Source organism: Pan paniscus, chromosome 5, assembly GCF_029289425.2.
Source record: "Pan paniscus chromosome 5, NHGRI_mPanPan1-v2.0_pri, whole genome shotgun sequence".
In the NCBI taxonomy this organism is placed as follows: domain Eukaryota; kingdom Metazoa; phylum Chordata; class Mammalia; order Primates; family Hominidae; genus Pan; species Pan paniscus.
The window spans coordinates 131,511,706-131,528,768 of NC_073254.2; the positions used below are offsets into that span (position 1 = coordinate 131,511,706).

Below are 17,063 nucleotides of genomic sequence, written 5' to 3' on the forward strand. Positions count from 1 at the left end.
GTTCTATTTAATTTCTCTATATTTGCTATTATAAATTTTTTATTTTCATATATGTGTTTCTTTGCTAGAGATGATAATTGGATGCCAACCTAACTTCCAATTTTTAGGTAATTATTTTACCAACAAACCACTCACCTTGATGAATGCACTGCATGGCCCCCACTCCAAAGTCCACCATTCCAGATCCTCATCAATATGTTATGACGACTGTTGCCTTTACTGTGTCTCTGCCTGATTCCATACCCTTTGCTCTACATTTCATCTCAGGTTCTGTCTTTTGGACCTTTTCACTTGATGCTTGTTCCTGGCATTTGAATCTCCATTCAACCTGATGATCTTTGATTTAGACTCACCATCCAGTTCCAAGCTGCCAGGATTTATTACCCTCTGATTTCAGCAGCTCAGAAATCCCTGGCACAGTCACAGGCTGGCTACCTCAAGGGACCAGCCCCAAACACTAGTGCTATATTATAAACATCCATTTATTCATCTTTTTAACAGATTTTACTTATTGCCCACTATGTATAAGGCACTACAGAAGTTTCTGGGGATATAGAAGATTAGTGGCAGAAAGCTCTTAAGTCTCTTAAAATCTGGTAGGACAAATAATACAACTACGTAATTATAATTTAAGATAGTATGTGTTCAACTACTAGAAGTTATATATATGAACAGGACAGTAATTAACAAAAGCTTCAAATAGATCCTTAAGTAATTAAGGAGCATAGGGTACGAGGATACGTTACCAATAACCTAGAGTGGTAGGTCGCTGACAGGTGGCATCTTAACTAGATTTTGACGGTAAGATAGGGGAGACATCATGGAAGACAGATACTACAAAAACTGGAACCAACAAGAACAGAAAAAATGTTATGTTAAACCTTATTTATCCAGACTGACAGTGTAATGAGGAGTGGAAGAAAGCTTAGAAAAATTGGTTAGAACCAAGTTCTGGAAGGCTTTGAATGGTGAAGAGTTTAGAGTTGGCGAGCATGTATTGGACAGTCAGAAGGTTTTGAGCAGGAAATGAAATGATAATTGGCTTGATTTAGCAGTGGTATGTAGGAAGGATTTGGGGTGAGGCGATATGCAGGCAGAGACTGTAAACTAGTAATTTAAAGTAGGGGAGGGTCTGGAGATGACTTTCTTCATGTCATTAAATCTTGTTATTTGTGAGGTGCTGAGCTAGGTGCTGGGGATAGAGTGAGAACTAGATCCTTGCCATGAGGGAGTTTTCAGTCTAGTGAGAGACTTGATATCTTAAAGCCTCCTTGAGGGGTCTCTATCCAAAATTTGGTACTCTGCTTCTGACTCTTGCCTGATTACTAGGTGATTAGATCCTCAGTCTACAATGGGCTGTGTTTCCTACCCTCTCAAACTGCTTTTCCATTTTTTGTGTCAGCTAAGGCAAAAATATTGCAACCACTTGTATATGGAGAAAAGCAATTTATTACTTAAAACAAGATAAGACATGAATACTGCACCAGATAAGGCAAAGAAGAAAATGACATGTGTCTTAAAGAGATAACTGAAGATGATGTGGAGAATGAATTGGAGGTTATGTTAGGGGCAAGAAAACTAGTTAAGAGGCTGTCGTAGTAATCTACCTGCTTAATTAAGAGGGCCTGAACTAAGACAGTGTGAAAGAAAAGGAGTCCTTGGTGGCTACTTCCACCATAATCCTTTCTGTCTCTCCCTTGGTACAACGAAGGGATAGATAGGTGACTCTCATTTGGAATTGACTTTTGAACTGAGGGATTCAAAAACAACAAACACTCAGTTTACTTCAGACTTAGGGGTAATGCTCCTACTGTCAAGTAGTCTAGTTTCTGGTTCTCTTTTTATTTGGAACATGGTTCTGCAGTCTTTAGTGAGCTTCCTGATAAATCTTTCTTTTGCATTAGTTAGACTGTTAGTTACTAGTGGTTACAGTATTAAAAACAACACAAAACAAAACAAAAACTACCCTAATTGACATTGTATGTGATATTTGAAGCACCTATGGATAACTAGGAGAAAACTGTTAGGGAGTTGGAAATATGGAACTAGAAGTGTGATTCTCAAGGTGTGGTCACTGATGCAGCATCAGCATCACCTGGGAACTTACTAAAAATGAAAATTAACAGGTCCCATCCCAGACTTACTGAATAGGAAACTGGGAGTGAGGCCCCAGCAATCTGAATATTAACAAGCCGTCCAAGTGATTCTGATGCACACTGCAGTTTGAGGACTAACTGAACTAGAGCTTGAAATAGAGATTAGGAGTAGAAATAAAGATGTGTAAGTCAGATACATAACAGTCACTCTTGAGAGAATGAATAAACTCCCCAGAAGAGTAGAAGAGAGAAGATGAGCCCTTGAAGTAAATGGAGCAATCAAAGAAATAAAAACTAGTGGAGTACAATAAAAGCGGGAGAAATTTAACAGTGGTATGAAATGACCTATAGTGTCAGGTGCTGTACAGAGGCCAGCATGGATGAGGATCATGCCAAAGCTGTAAGACTGACCATTAGGAGAATTTTGGTGTCAGTTAAAAGAGAAGTGGTACAGATAAGAATAAATGCAAAGGAATACAAGCAAAAACTAAAGGATACTTTTTGCAGCAGTTTGGGAATACAACAAAGGGAATTAGAATAATATGGTCAGGATGAGGTTTTTCAGGGTAGATGCATCATTTAGGTTTTGCTGTATAACAAACACTCTAAAGTGGCTTAAGACAATAATTATTATTGTAGCTCACATGTCTGAGGGTTGGCTCCTCCCAGCTGGGCTTCCTCATACATCAGCAGACCTACTGGGAGCTTTGCTCTAGGCTGGACACTTACTTATCATCCTCCTTCTGTGACTGTCCAGCTCACTTAGGCATATCTTTCTCATGAAGATGGAAGAAGTGTTGAAGAGGGCAAACAGAGGCTGGGCGCGGTGGCTCACACCTATAATCCCAGCACTTTAGGAGGCCGAGGCGGGCGGATCACCTGAGGTCAGGAGTTCGAGACCAGCCTGGCCAACATGGTAAAACCCCGTCTCTACTAAAAATACAAAACGTAGCCGGGTGTGGTGGCACATGCCTGTAGTCCCAGCTACTCGGGAGGCTGAGGCAGGAGAATCACCTGAACCTGTTTGCACCACTGCACTCCAGCCTGGGCGACAGAGTGAGACTCTCCCAAAAAAAAAAAAAAAAAAAAATTGGGGGTGGCGGCAAACACATGGACTCCAAACTGACACTGGCACTTCTCTCTCATTCTAGTGACCAAAGCAATTTATGTGGCCAAGCCCGTATTCAAGGAGCAGAGAAACAGAATTCTCCTCTTTAGAGAACTTGCAAAGTGACATGGCAAAGGGCATGGATTCATAGAGGGATGAAGAATTGGGACGCTTAATACCACAGTAGGAGGCCAGGAGTGGTGACTCTTGCTTATAATCCCAACACTTTGAGAGGCCGAGATGGGAGGGCCCAGGAGTTCGAGACCAGTCTGGGCAACATAGGGAGACCCTGTCTCTCCAAAAAAAAATTTAAAATTAGCCAGGTGTGATGGCACATGCTTGTAGTCCCACCTACTAGGAAGGCTGAGGCGGGAGGATTGTTTGAGCCCAGGAATTTGAGGCTTCAGTGAGCTATGATTGCACCATTGCACTCTAGCATGGGAGGCAGCAAAGCAAGACCCTGTCTCAAAACAACACACAGTAGAGATGACCCGAACATGCTTGAAAGTACAAAGAAGGAATATGTAGAATGAGGAAGAAAGAGAAGTAAGGAGAAAGACAAATAAAAGTTCAGAGAATTAACCTTTGAAAACAGAAAAGATACTTCTGGGAATGGAAAGAAGGGAATTTGATTGGATTAAATTTAACAAATTAAAATCCAAGATGCCCAGTTAAAATTGAATTTTAGATAAACAATTTCTTTTAGTATTTAAGTATGTCTCATGCAATATTTGGCTCAGTACATTTGGTATTTTTTGTTATCTTAAATACTATTTACGTGTTTCTATATTTGGGGCATACTTTAAACTAAAATTTTTCTTTATTATTGTAAATTCAAATTTAACTAGGCATCCTGTATTTTATTTGGCAACCCTACTTCGGATGAATTTTAAATAAATCCATGGTAAAGTAATCTATAAAGGGATAGATGGGTATATTCAGGGATTTAGTCCTAGAAAAAGTTCGGAACCGCTGCTATAGATGCTGTGTAGTGTCAGTGAAAGGATTGCTGAGCAGTAGTGAACTCACTTAAAAAGAAGCAGCATGACTTTTCTTGATTGAATCACTGCTAAGAAGAGTAATAGCAGAGATTGCTGGTACAAGGGACCACTTTGGTTTGGCTCTAGCTGGTGAGGACTGAGCAGGAGATTTGGGCATAATTGAAATGACTAGAGTCCAGGCTGTAAAGGAAAGCAGGTGAAACCAGAAGATGAATTAGAAGGGACTGAGAGTTTGGCAGTCACAATGAGTCAAAGAGGTGGAAGTTCACAGGGAAGAAACTCAGAATACAATCTTGGAGGAATGGTTCTGTATGATAACGGGGTTAAAAATCCAATTTCACATTTACTTTTACTAAATTAAAAGTAAGAGCTCTGGAGACAAGATACTTGGTTTTGAATTCTGGTTGTGTGATCTTGGCCAAGTAATTTAACTTCCCTGTGTCTTCGCTCTTTATTTGAAAAATAGTAATAATGATGGTTCTTGGGGCCGGGCGCGGTGGCTCATGTCTGTAATCCCAGCACTTTGGGGGGCTGAGGCAGGTGGATCACTTGAGGTCAGGAGGTCGAGACTAGCCTGGCCAACATGGTGAAACCCCGTCTCCACTAAAAATACAAAATTTAGCCAGGCATGGTGGCATGCGCCTGTAATCCCAGGTAGTTGGGAGGCTGAGGCAGGAGAATCGCTTGAACCTGGGAGGCAGAGGTTGCAGTGAGCCAAGATCACGCCATTGCACTCGAGCCCGGGCGACAGAGCGAGACTGTGTCTCAAAAAAAAAAAAAACAAAAATTGGTTCTTACCTCATAAGGTTATTGTGAGGATTAAATGAAATAAACCATTTGAAATACCAAGAACACTATGTCTGGTTAAGTGTATCTATAATCACTATATATGTGTGCCCTAGAGAATATTATTTTAAAGAAAAAATGGCAACAATACATTGTATATTTTCCTCCTTGGTAAGCTAACAAATGCTATGTTTGGTAAAAACAAACACAATTATCTACCTGTTGAAGCTCACACAACTTTTACTATTTAAGGTTGTTTTCTTTAACTGTTATTAGAAGAAAATAATTATGCTCAAGTCATATCTGTCTCATTTCCCTGTAGGTGACCATGCTTTGGGATTTTCATAGTTTGAGTAATTCCTATGGGCTCTACCACCCAGCGAGTTAAAGAAGACAAGATTCCACCCCCAGGGGGTTGTGGTTCTGGGAATGTGAGCAGCTTGTTTTCAGGAGATCTGCATCTTGATCTGGCCTGCTATTAGGATCTGTGGTGGTGGTGCCTGTCTGGTTTTAGTTGTTTCTTTTATCTTACACAGATTTTTGTAAGTTATTTGCATATAAAGGTTTTTGAAAAGTGAATGTTTTATGGGGGCATCTTGCTTATACAAAGAAAAATTAAAACTGTTTTAAAATAATCACTCGTGTTACACTTGTCTATTCTAAAATAAATGAAAGTATTAATGTTGTTGTCTGGAAGGAAAATGAAGACCAGGAAAATAGCTATGCTCTTAATGTTTTAAAATAAGGTAATATTATTCTCTGTTTGAATGGAGTCTTCTAAGGAATTACCACAGTCTCACACACAATCGACTTAAATGCATTCTTTATCTTTAAAAGGAAGCAGAATAGGATCATTGAGTAAATCACATGTGTTCACAGTCTTGTCTGGTGTAATCGTATACTACACAAACACATTATTCTGTAGTCAGGAGGGGAAGGGGACATTTGAAGCAGGACTTGCCCTTGAGGAGGCCTTTTTCTGTTTATAGTGCAGTGAAAGACCACACAGTAGAAGATAACAAAATATCTTCCATGCCACCCCCACTTTTTCATTTTCTCATTCTCCTTTGTTCTCTAAGGACATCTGTTGAAATGATTATTCTGTAAAACTCATAGGTACCTAGCAGAAGCCATATCATATTTCATTTATTATTTTGTCTACTTAATTATTGTTTTCTTTTATATCATGCAATTGTGGGTTTTAAAAATATTCTGTTTATAAAAGATATGAAAGTATGTTATAGAAAATTTATTAGTTAACTGTAGATATCTAAAGAGTAAAAGTTTCAACTCTGAATTTAATAAAATTATATCTTAGGAAGCCCAGCAGACTTTTATTAAGCTACGTCTTAAAAAGATAAATATACTAAAAAGAGATACTTAAAAAGATGAATTTTCCTTTCTATATTAATTACAATGGATTTTTAGATAATATGGAAATATATAAAAGTAGTCAGTGTTTAGACATTTGAAAAATTAATGGGAATATATATTTTGCTGTATGGTTCTGAAAGTACTAATTGGTAATTGAATCATAAAATATCAGAGTTGAGATTAAAATAAAGAGCTAAAATTAAATAATATCTTCAGAGACTTAACAGAGATCTTTCATTTGTGCCAAATTTAGTAAGATTTGCCTCAATTCAGTTTTACTTATGGTGTATATTGATTTTTTAAAATGTCACGTGTATGGTGGCTCATGCCTGTAATCCCAGCACTTTGGGAGGCCAAGGCGGGCGGATCATGAGGTCAGGAGATATAGACCATCCTGGCTAACATGGTGAAACCCTGTCTCTACTAAAAATACAAAAAAAGGCCCGGCGCAGTGGCTCATGCCTGTAATCCCAGCACTTTGGGAGGCCGAGGGATCACCTGAGGTCAGGAGTTTGAGACCAGCCTGGCCAACATGGCGAAACCCCATCTCTACTAAAAATACAAAAATTAGCCAGGCGTGGTGGCAAGCACCTATAATCCCAGCTACTTGGGAGGCTGAGGCGGGAGAATCACTTGAACCTGGAAGGTGGTGGTTGCAGTGAGCCAAGATTGTGCCACTGCACTCCAGCCTGGGCAACAGAGCGAGACTCCATCTCAAAAAAAAAAAAAAAAAAAAAAGTCACGTGTAAGCATTTGAAAGGCATTCTTAATTGTGAACAATAGTTATGTGAGATTTTGGAAGATCCAATATAGATGCATTATTTCAAATGTTTTCAACATTTTGATAGTTGGTTTGCTGTCTATATTGTGGATGCAATTCAAAATTCAAGATTTTTCTTTTTATTAGAGGTTCTTTACATTGCCACCCAATTTCAGCCTAAGCTGATCTTTTGGGGATTCATGGAATTTATGTTTGAAGGGTTTTTAAAAAATTTTTTAATGAAAACCTGTAACATATACAGAAATAAAGCAAATAACATGAACCTCCAAGTTTTGTTTGAGTCTTTAGTAATATGTTAGTACAGGTACTGTGATTGTTGATGCAACAGATGTTCAGGAACTCAAAAAATGCTTGTTGCTTAATGTGCACTTGAAATAATTTGTCAGAGACTAGGATTGCAACCCTTGCTTTTTTTAGCTTTCCATTTGCTTGGTAGATCTTCCTCCATCCCTTTATTTTGAGCCTATGTGTGTCTCTGCATGTGAGATGGGTCTCCTGAATACAGCACACTGATGGGTCTTGACTCTTTATTCAATTTGCTAGTCTGTATCTTTTAATTGGGGCATTTAGCCCATTTACATTTAAGGTTAATATTGTTATGTTTGAATTGGATCCTGTCATTATGATGTTAGCTGGTTATTTTGCCCATTAATTGATGCAGTTTCTTCATAGCATTGATGGTCTTTACAATTTGGCATGTTTTTGCAGTGGCTGGTACCAGTGTTCCTTTCTATGTTTAGTGCTTCCTTCAGGAGCTCTTGTAAGGCAAACCTGGTGGTGACAAAATCTCTCAGCATTTGCTTGTCTGTAAAGGATTTTATCTGTCCTTCACTTATGAAGCTTAGTTTGGCTGGATATGAAATTCCGGGTTGAAAATTCTTTTCTTTAAGAATGTGTGAATATCGGCCCCCACTCTCTTCTGGATTGTAGGGTTTCTGCCGAGAGATCCACTGTTAGTCTGATGGGCTTCCGTTTGTGGGTAACCCAACCTTTCTCTCTGGCTGCCCTTAACATTTTTTCCTTCACTTCAACCTTGGTGAATCTGACAATTATGTGTCTTGGGGTCGCTGTTCTCGAGGAGTATCTTTGTGGTATTTTCTGTATTTCCTGAATTTGACTGTTGGCCTGCCTTGCTGGGTTGGGGAAGTTCTCCTGGATAATATCCTGAAGAGTGTTTTCCAACTTGCTTCCATTCTCCCCGTCACTTTCAGGTACACCAATCAGACATAGATTTGGTCTTTTCACGTAAGTCCCATATTTTCTTGGAGGCTTTGTTCGTTTCATTTTACTCTTTTTTCTCTAAACTTGTCTTCTTGCTTTATTTCAAATTAATTTGATCTTCAATCACTGATACCCTTTCTTCCACTTGATCGAATCGGCTATTGAAGCTTGTGCATGCATCACGAAGTTCTCGTGCCATGCTTTTCAGCTTCATCAGATCATTTAAGGTCTTCTCTACACTGTTTATTCTAGTTAGCCATTCATTTAACCTTTTTTCAAGGTTTTTAGCTTCCTTGCGATGGGTTAGACCATGCTCCTTTAGCTCAGAGAAGTTTGTTACTACCGACCTTCTGAAGCCTATTTCTGTCAACTCGTCAAAGTCATTCTCCATCCAGCTTTGTTCCATTGCTGGCGAGGAGCTGTGATCCTTTGGAGGAGAAGAGACGCTCCGGTTTTTAGAATTTTCAGCTTTTCTGCTCTGGTTTCTCCCCATCTTTGTGGTTTTATCTACCTTTGGTCTTTGATGTTGGTAACCTACAGATGGGGTTTTGGTGTAGATGTCCTTTTTGTTGATGTTGATGCTATTCCTTTCTGTTTGTTAGTTTTCCTTCTAACAGGTCCGTCAGCTGCAGGACTGTTGGAGTTTGCTGGAGGTCCACTCCAGACCCTGTTTGCCTGGGTATCACCAGCGGATCCTGCAGAACAGCAAATATTGCTGCCTGATCCTTCTGGAAGCTTCATCCCAGAGGGGCACCCACCTGTATGAGGTGTCTGTTGGCCCCTACTGCAGGTGTCTCCCAGTTAGGCTACATGGGGGTCAGGGACCCACTTGAGGAGGCAGGCTGTCCGTTCTCAGAGTTCAAACACCATGCTGGGAGAACCACTGCTCTCTTCAGAGCTGTCAGACAGGGACGTTTAAGTCTGCAGAAGTTTCTGCTGCCTTCTGTTTAGCTATGCCCTGCCCACAAAGGTGAAGTCTATAGAGGCAGTAGACAGTGCTGAGCTGCACTGGGCTCTGCCCAGTTGGAGCTTCCCGGCTGCTTTGTTTACCTACTCAAGCCTCAGTAATGGTGGACGCCCCTCCCCCAGCCAGGCTGCAGCCTCGCAGGTTGATCTCAGACTGCTGCGCTAGCAGTGAGCAAGGCTCTGTGGGCATGGGACCCGCTGAGCCAGGCACAGGAGAAAATCTCCTGGTCTGCTGGTTGCTAAGACCGTGGGAAAAGTGCAGTATTAGGGCAGAAGTGTCCCATTTTTCCAGGTACAGTCTGTCACTGCTTCCCTTGGCTAGGAAAGGGAAATCCCCCAACCCCTTGTGCTTCCCAGGTGAGGTGATGCCCCGCCTTGCTTTGGCTTGCTCTCCGTGGGCTGTACCCACTGTCCAACCAGTCCCAATGAGATGAACCAGGTACCTCAGTTGGAAATGCAGAAATCACCTGTCTTCTGCGTCAGTCATGCTGGGAGCTGCAGATCGGAGCTGTTCCTATTTGGCCATCTTGGAACAGAAACCCCACTTGAAAGAATTTGTGTACATGAAAATTTTTAAAAATCCCTCCATTTCCTAATCTATGATAGAATATATTTCAAAAATTTGGTGGTAAGCCAATTTTTGGACCTACAAATGTGTTTTTCATAGAAACAATCTTAAAATGGCTACTAGGTTTTCAGGCCAGCTCTCCGTAACTTATCTAATTCATAGTTTAGGGAAACTTACCCATCATTTTTAACATTGTTTCAATGAGAAAATGCCTCTTTTAAAAAAATTTTTTTCTGGCTGGGCATGGTGGCTAACGCCTGTAATACCAGCACTTTGGGAGGCCAAGGTGGGCAGATCACCTGAGGTTGGGAGATTGAGACCAGCCTGACCAACATGCAGAAACCCCATCTCTACTAAAAATATAAAATTAGCCAGGCGTGGTGGCGCATGTCTGTAATCCCAGCTATTTGGGAGGCTGAGGCAGGAGAATCTCTTGAGCCCGGGAGGCAGAGGTTGCTGTGAGCCGAGATCACGCCACTGCACTCTAGCCTGGGCAACAAGAGTGAAACTACGTCTCAAAAAAAAAAATTTTTTTTTCTTTTCTTTTTTTTTTTTTAATTAGACTCTCATTCTGTCGCCCAGGCTGGAGTGCAGTGGCACAATCATAACTCACTACAGCCTCTAACTCCTAGGCTCAAGTGATCCTCTTGCCTCAGCCTCCTGAGTAGCTAGGGCTACAGGTGCACACCACAATGCCTGGCTAATTTTTAAAAAATTTTTTTCTTTAATTCTTTTTTTAGAGGAGGGGTCTTGCTTTGTTACCCAGGTTGGTCTCAAACTCCTGGCCTCAAGTTTGCTTTTAGCCTCCCAAAGTGCTGGGATTATAGGTGTGAGCCACCACACTCGGCCAGAAAAATGCCTCTTTTGCAATTAGAATTCTAGGGAATACCACCACTCATCTTCCTCTCTATTGAAAATGGGTAGTCGAGTTATCTTGTAATAGGGATTTTGTCTGTGATGGGTCCTTAGCTCTCTCAGCAAAAGTAGCAGGAACTCAGAGTAAACAGTCGGGGGACAGAGTACTTCATGTATACTCTTCCGAAATTATTCCTCTGCTAGGGGGAGTTGAGGAGTCAAGCTCTCCTGTAATAGGTATCTTGTCTGTGAGGGCTCCTTAGCTCTCAGCAAATGTAATGGGAACGCTGAGTGTTGGGGGACAAGAGTCTACTCTCCCATACCATTCTGAAATTATTTACCACTTTCTCTGCTGACAGAGTTTGTTTGTGCTTTTTTTTTTTAAGCTTATTTTTTAAAAGAACAGAAAGGAAACCTCCCTTTATAAAACAAATACTCTGTGATATACCTAAAGCTTATGTTTCATAGACTTTTTAAAAAGAGGGCTGATCGTCTTAAGTTACTGATATGGGGAAAAATTATTTTCACTGGCTAAGACATGTCTAAGGCATCAAGAAAAGATTCCTGACTGTTAAAACATAAAATTGGAATATAAGCATAGGTACTAAACTGCCAACTAGCTAAAATCAGGTTGTTGGAATAATGCTTATAGTGAACCTATAAGTAGTATAACCTTTTAGAGTATCTGGGAATGACAGATGGGAGCAGAGAGGAGTGCCAGTGCTTCTGTCTCACCAACCTACATTCTCTTCCAACTTACCTTACATTTGTACTCTTCCAAAATCCTTTTCTAAGCAAGATTATAGAGCCACAAAATGGTGCTAATGAATTTCTCCTCATTTTGTGTATGTATATATAAAATAAAAAAGGTAATAGAGGAAGTGCTTTACTGACAAAAGGGGCAAAATTCAGAAAGAATGGAGTGGCTGAAAACAAGACCTGCTCAGAGGAACCCTAAACATTACAATGTTCTCTGACACTGAGCAGGTTACTTAACCTCCCAGGATAATCTGTAGAATGAGTGATTGAAAGAAATCAGCCCTGTTCCTTCTAGCTCAAAAACGAAAGTTCCATATTGTGAATAGTTGTCCTAGATCCTGCAAGTCTTCAAGTGCTAATGTGGTGTGGTTCTTATCCTGTCAGCTAATATAGGCTCCAATCTTACATGTCCTCCAGAAAATGCATGTTCTTGTGAGTGACTTAACAGCAGGCCCCCAAAGCTAGTTAGTCTCATTTTTCAAAGACAGTAATGTCAGGACCCTTATATGGGAGAATTAGGCATACTTTGTGATGAGGCAACTGGAGTTCCCACAGAATGGCGTCCTGCAGCTTCCCCACGTGGGATCCATGTTCCCGTTAGATAAAGAAGGGCCTACTGTGTGTCAGGTACCACACTAACTACTTTACATATGTTACTATATTCATTTATTATTCATTTATTCATTATTCTTCACAATAACCCTGAGAGGTAGGGGGATTGTCCTCATTTTACAGATGAGGAAATTTCCCAAGAACTAACTAGTTGGTGGTGGAGCTAGTGAATGGTAAAACTGATTTGAAACCTCTTATGAGGGGAATGAAACCAGGGATCCCTTCACTAAACCTGCCCATCAAACTAGCTAAGGGAAGGAAACCAAAAAGCCTTTTACTGCAGTTAGCTTTATACTCACCAACAATGACAAGCAACTGTGGCTCCTCTGCCTGTGGGACCTGGCCCCTGCAGCCAGCTCATGTGCCCAAGACTCCCCCTACCCCTAAATCCAGGGTAAGCATGTTCCCCCTAGCCCTTCTGAAGTCTCAGGTGAATACCCCAGAACTTTCACAAGGCTTCCCACCTAGGAAACCTAGCCACCTCTAACCTAGAGGATGTAACTCTTAAGGTTGATATTAAGACCCTGCTCTAGTAGAATCCTTCAAAGCAGGAAGCCCTTCTGTGCTGTTTGTGGTGCTGAGAGGTGCCAGATAACATGCCACCCTGCCAACTAGTGTAACTCAGGGAAGAACCTACCTGAAGATGATAAGAGAAATGAAAATAAAGTCTTGAAGAACTACAATTGTCAGGTGATCCTGCAGAGGAGTCCCTGGCCCACAGGAGTTTTTTTCTACGTCAGTAACTTCAAAGATAGCTGTTAATACTTCTAGATCTCCGAATTCCTGACAGGAGATGAAAGAGCATCCAAGTTTAAGATTATCAGGCTCAGAAACTGCCAGAAATAACTTAGAACAGTTCTCAAAGTATGTTCCTGGGACAAGCAGCATTAGCCTCACCTGGGAACTTGTCGAAAATACAGACTCTTGGCTGGGCACGGTGGCTCACACCTGTAATCCCAGCACTTTGGGAGGCTGAGGCAGGCGGATCACGAGGTCAGGAGATCGAGATCATCCTGGCTAACACGGTGAAAACCCGTCTCTACTAAAAATACAAAAAATTAGCAGGGCATGGTGGCAGGTGCCTGTAGTCCCAGCTACTTGGGAGGCTGAGGCGGGAGAATGGCGTGAACCCGGGAGGCGGAGTTTGCAGTGAGTCAAGATCACGCCACTGCACTCCAGCCTGGGCAACAGAGCGAGACTCCATCTCAAATTATATATATACACACACACAGACTCTTGGACCCCATCCCAGACCTGCAGAATGAGAAGTGGAGCCCAGAAATCTGTGTTTCAACAAGATTCTGATGTATACTAAATTTTGAAAACAACTGTCCTAGGACTATGAATGATGATCGCAGGTTCCCTACATCAAATTGCAACAGCTTCCTGGGACTAGTCGACCACCCCATCTCCAATATAGTGCCATTGTTAGAGATATGCAGCTCTCTCAACCAAGACTACTGCCTAGGACCTCATTTGTTTCCTTGAAAACTCCTAGGAAAATATTGGGAAAAATGGCAGATGATTGGTAATGATAGAATTGAGGTAAAAAAAATTAATTGTATATGATGGGGGAATTGGAAGTAATTTATATGCCTATTTATAGGAGTTTGCCTAAAAGCAAATTCCATGAGGATTAGGACTAACACTGACCAACAGTATGTTCACTGTACTCTCATTATCTACTATAGTGTAAGTATTTAATATTTGTTGATTGAATGAATAAATGTACATATACATTTCAGTCCTGAAGTAAAATGCAGCCATTAAAAAAGATGTCTTCTATTAGCAGTCTCACTCATATGTATGTACTCAAAAACCTGAAATTCAATGTTTATATCAACTTTATTCATAACTACCAAAAACTGGAAACAACCCTATTGTCTATCAACTGGTAAACAGATCAACGAACATTCATATAATGTACATCCATAGAATAGAATACTACTGAGCAATAAAAAGGACCAAATTACAAATATATGCAGAAAACATGGATGAATTGCAGCGGCATTAGGCTGAGTGAAAGAAGCTAGGCTCAAAAAGCAAATGTATGATTCCATTTATGTAGCATTGTAGAAAAGGCAAAACTGGGCTGGGCCCAGTGGCTCACGCCTGTAATCCTAGCACTTTGTAGGGGGCCAAGGTGGGCGGATCACCTAAGGTCAGGAGTTTGAGACCAGCCTGGCCAACATGGTGAAACCCCATCTCTACTAAAAATACAAAAATTAGCTGGGCCTGGTGGCACACCCCTGTACAGCTATTCTGGAGACTGAGGCAGGAGAATTGCTTGAGCCCGGGAGATGGAGGTTGCAGTGAGCCGAGATCGTGCCACTGCACTCCAGCCTGGCCGACAGAGTGAGACTCTGTCTCCAAAAAAAACCAAAAAAGGCAAAACTGTAGGGATTGAAAATAGTTCAGTGATTGCTGGAGAAGGAGCAAGTGCCTCTAAACTACAATCAGGCACAAAGACAGTTTGAGGGTGATGGACCTGTTCTATATCTTGATCGTGATGGTTGCATTATTGTATGCATTCATCAAAACTCATGGGACTGAATGCTAAAAAAGGTTAATTTTACTGTACATACTCAATATACTGTGTATACTCAATATACTTTTTTAAAAAGTATACTAACGTTTTTAAAAAATGATGTTGAATAAATGTACCTGATACGTATGTAATAGAAAAGTCAAGTTAAATGTTTTTCTAAAAACAAAACAAATGTCATCCATATACATGTGTGTAAGTTCATGTGTATCTCTGGGTTATATAAATTTATTTAAATGCCTAGAACAAGATGTGAAAGAATATACTTCAAACTTATAATGGCAATTACCTCTAAGAAGGGACTAAATTTGGTGAAGTGATTTGAGACCTTAGTTTATGGGTTGCTGTTTGAATTACTTATAATATATTTCTGTATTGTATAATTAAGAAGTAAACAACATTTTAGAGAATAGAAGGATAAACACCAAAAATGTCAATAGTAGTTATCTCTGGCTGGTGGAGCTATAAATGTCTTTTATTTTATTTTTTTCTGTCTTTTTTTTTTTTTTTTTTTTTTGGTCTGAGACAGTGTCTGTTGCCCAGGCTGGAGTGCAGTGGTGCAATCTCAGCTCACTGCAGCCTCGACCTCCCAGGCTCAAGCTATCCTCCCACATCAGCTTCCTGAGTAGTTGGGACTAGAGGCCCATATCACCATGCCTGGCTAATTTTTTGTATTTTTTGTAGAGATGGGTTTTGCCATCTTGCCCAGGCTGGTCTTGAACTCCTGAGCGCAAGCGATCCACCTGCCTCGGCCTCCCAAAGTGCTGGGATTACAGGCGTGAGCCACCCTATCTGGCCTATTTTATTTTTGCTTATTTGTATTTTCTAATGTTTCTATAGTATAAACAAGTTATGCTTTTGTAACTAAAAAAAAAATGGTTATCTTAAAATACAGGGGTGAGGGACCCAGCAAGCATACACATATTAAAAGCTTGTACGTATTAGAAATGTAGATGTTACAAAAATATTCAAGACAAAGTTTCACTGAAAAAGAATTTGAGAAAAAGAATTTGAATACTCCTAGAATAGTGCTTCTCAAACATGATGTCCATACAAATCACCTGGAGTGCTTGTTGAAATGCATATTATGATTCCAAGGATTTGCATTTCTGACAAGCTTCCTCTTGATTCCAGTGCTACTGGTCCATGGACCACACTGAATGTCAAGGCTCTAAAACTGTGCTCTCAATACAGCAGCCACTAACTAGCCACATAAGGCTGTTAAGCACTTGAAATGTGGCTAGTCCAAATTGAGATATACTGTTAAGTGTAAATACACATTGGATTTTGAAGACAATTTTTATAAAAGAATAACATCTTAATCATTGTTTTATACTAATTACATATTGAAACTATTTTTGGACACATTGTGTTAAATAGATATTAAAATTAATTTCACCCTTTTTTTACTATTTTAATGTAGTTACTAGAAAATTTTAAATTTTATTTGTGGTTTGTATTTTTGGCTTGTATCATATTGCTATTGGACAGCACTGGTCTAGAATAACTGTTAATAGGATTTTACTTGTATTAGCTTCACATTGGGTCTTAAATCACCAGCGTAATGCAGGAAAAGGATTAGCACCCCATTAAAGACCAAATTGACAACTTCTGTGTATTAATATGAACATACCTAGGAATTCTCAAAATCTATAGGTAGAAGTTGAGACAAATAGAAATAATAGAATTTTGACCTGGAAAGGAACTTTGATGTCATCAAGTTCAAACCCCTTGTCTTACAGAATTATTTATCAACCTGGCAAAGATATATTTGGTACTTAAGGCATTCTAGGTAAGTATTGAATAGGTATGTCTGTGATAGGTGAGTAAGGTGAGATGCCTACCCTGGAGAAGCTAAGAAGGATTGTATTAGACTGTAACAGCACTTATAAGGCATGCTGACAGGAGTGCTCTCAAACACAGAGGCAGAGGCAAATACAGGCTCAAATTTTTGTTTTGTTTTGTTTTGAGACAGAGTCTCACTTTGTCGCCCAGGCTGGAGTGCAGTGACACGATCTCTGCTCACTGCAACCCTTCGCTTCCTGGATTGAAGCGATTCACCTGCCCCACCCTCCCAAGTAGCTGGGATTATAGGCACCCATCACCACACCTGGCTAATTTTTGTATTTTTAGTAGAAATGGGGTTTCTCCATGTTGGCCGGGCTGGTCTCAAATTCCTGACCTCAAGTGATCCCCCCAACTTGGCTGGGATTACAGGCATGAGCCACCATGCCTGGCCAGACTAAATTTTTTTTTAGGAAGAATCAGAGAAGCTCCAGCACTTTGGGAGGCCAAGGCAGGCGGATCACGAGGTGAGGAGATGGAGACCATCTTGGCTAACAAGGTGAAACCCCGTCTCTACTAAAAATACAAAAAATTAGCTGGGCGTGG

General features: G+C 40.5%; 1 protein-coding gene across 1 annotated transcript in view; it reads left to right on the top strand.

The window, feature by feature from the left end:
• LOC134730558 (uncharacterized) overlaps positions 1-17,063 on the top strand; it is a 119,446-nt gene that overhangs the window by 14,855 nt on the left and 87,528 nt on the right. The gene's annotated exons all lie outside the window — the stretch shown is intronic.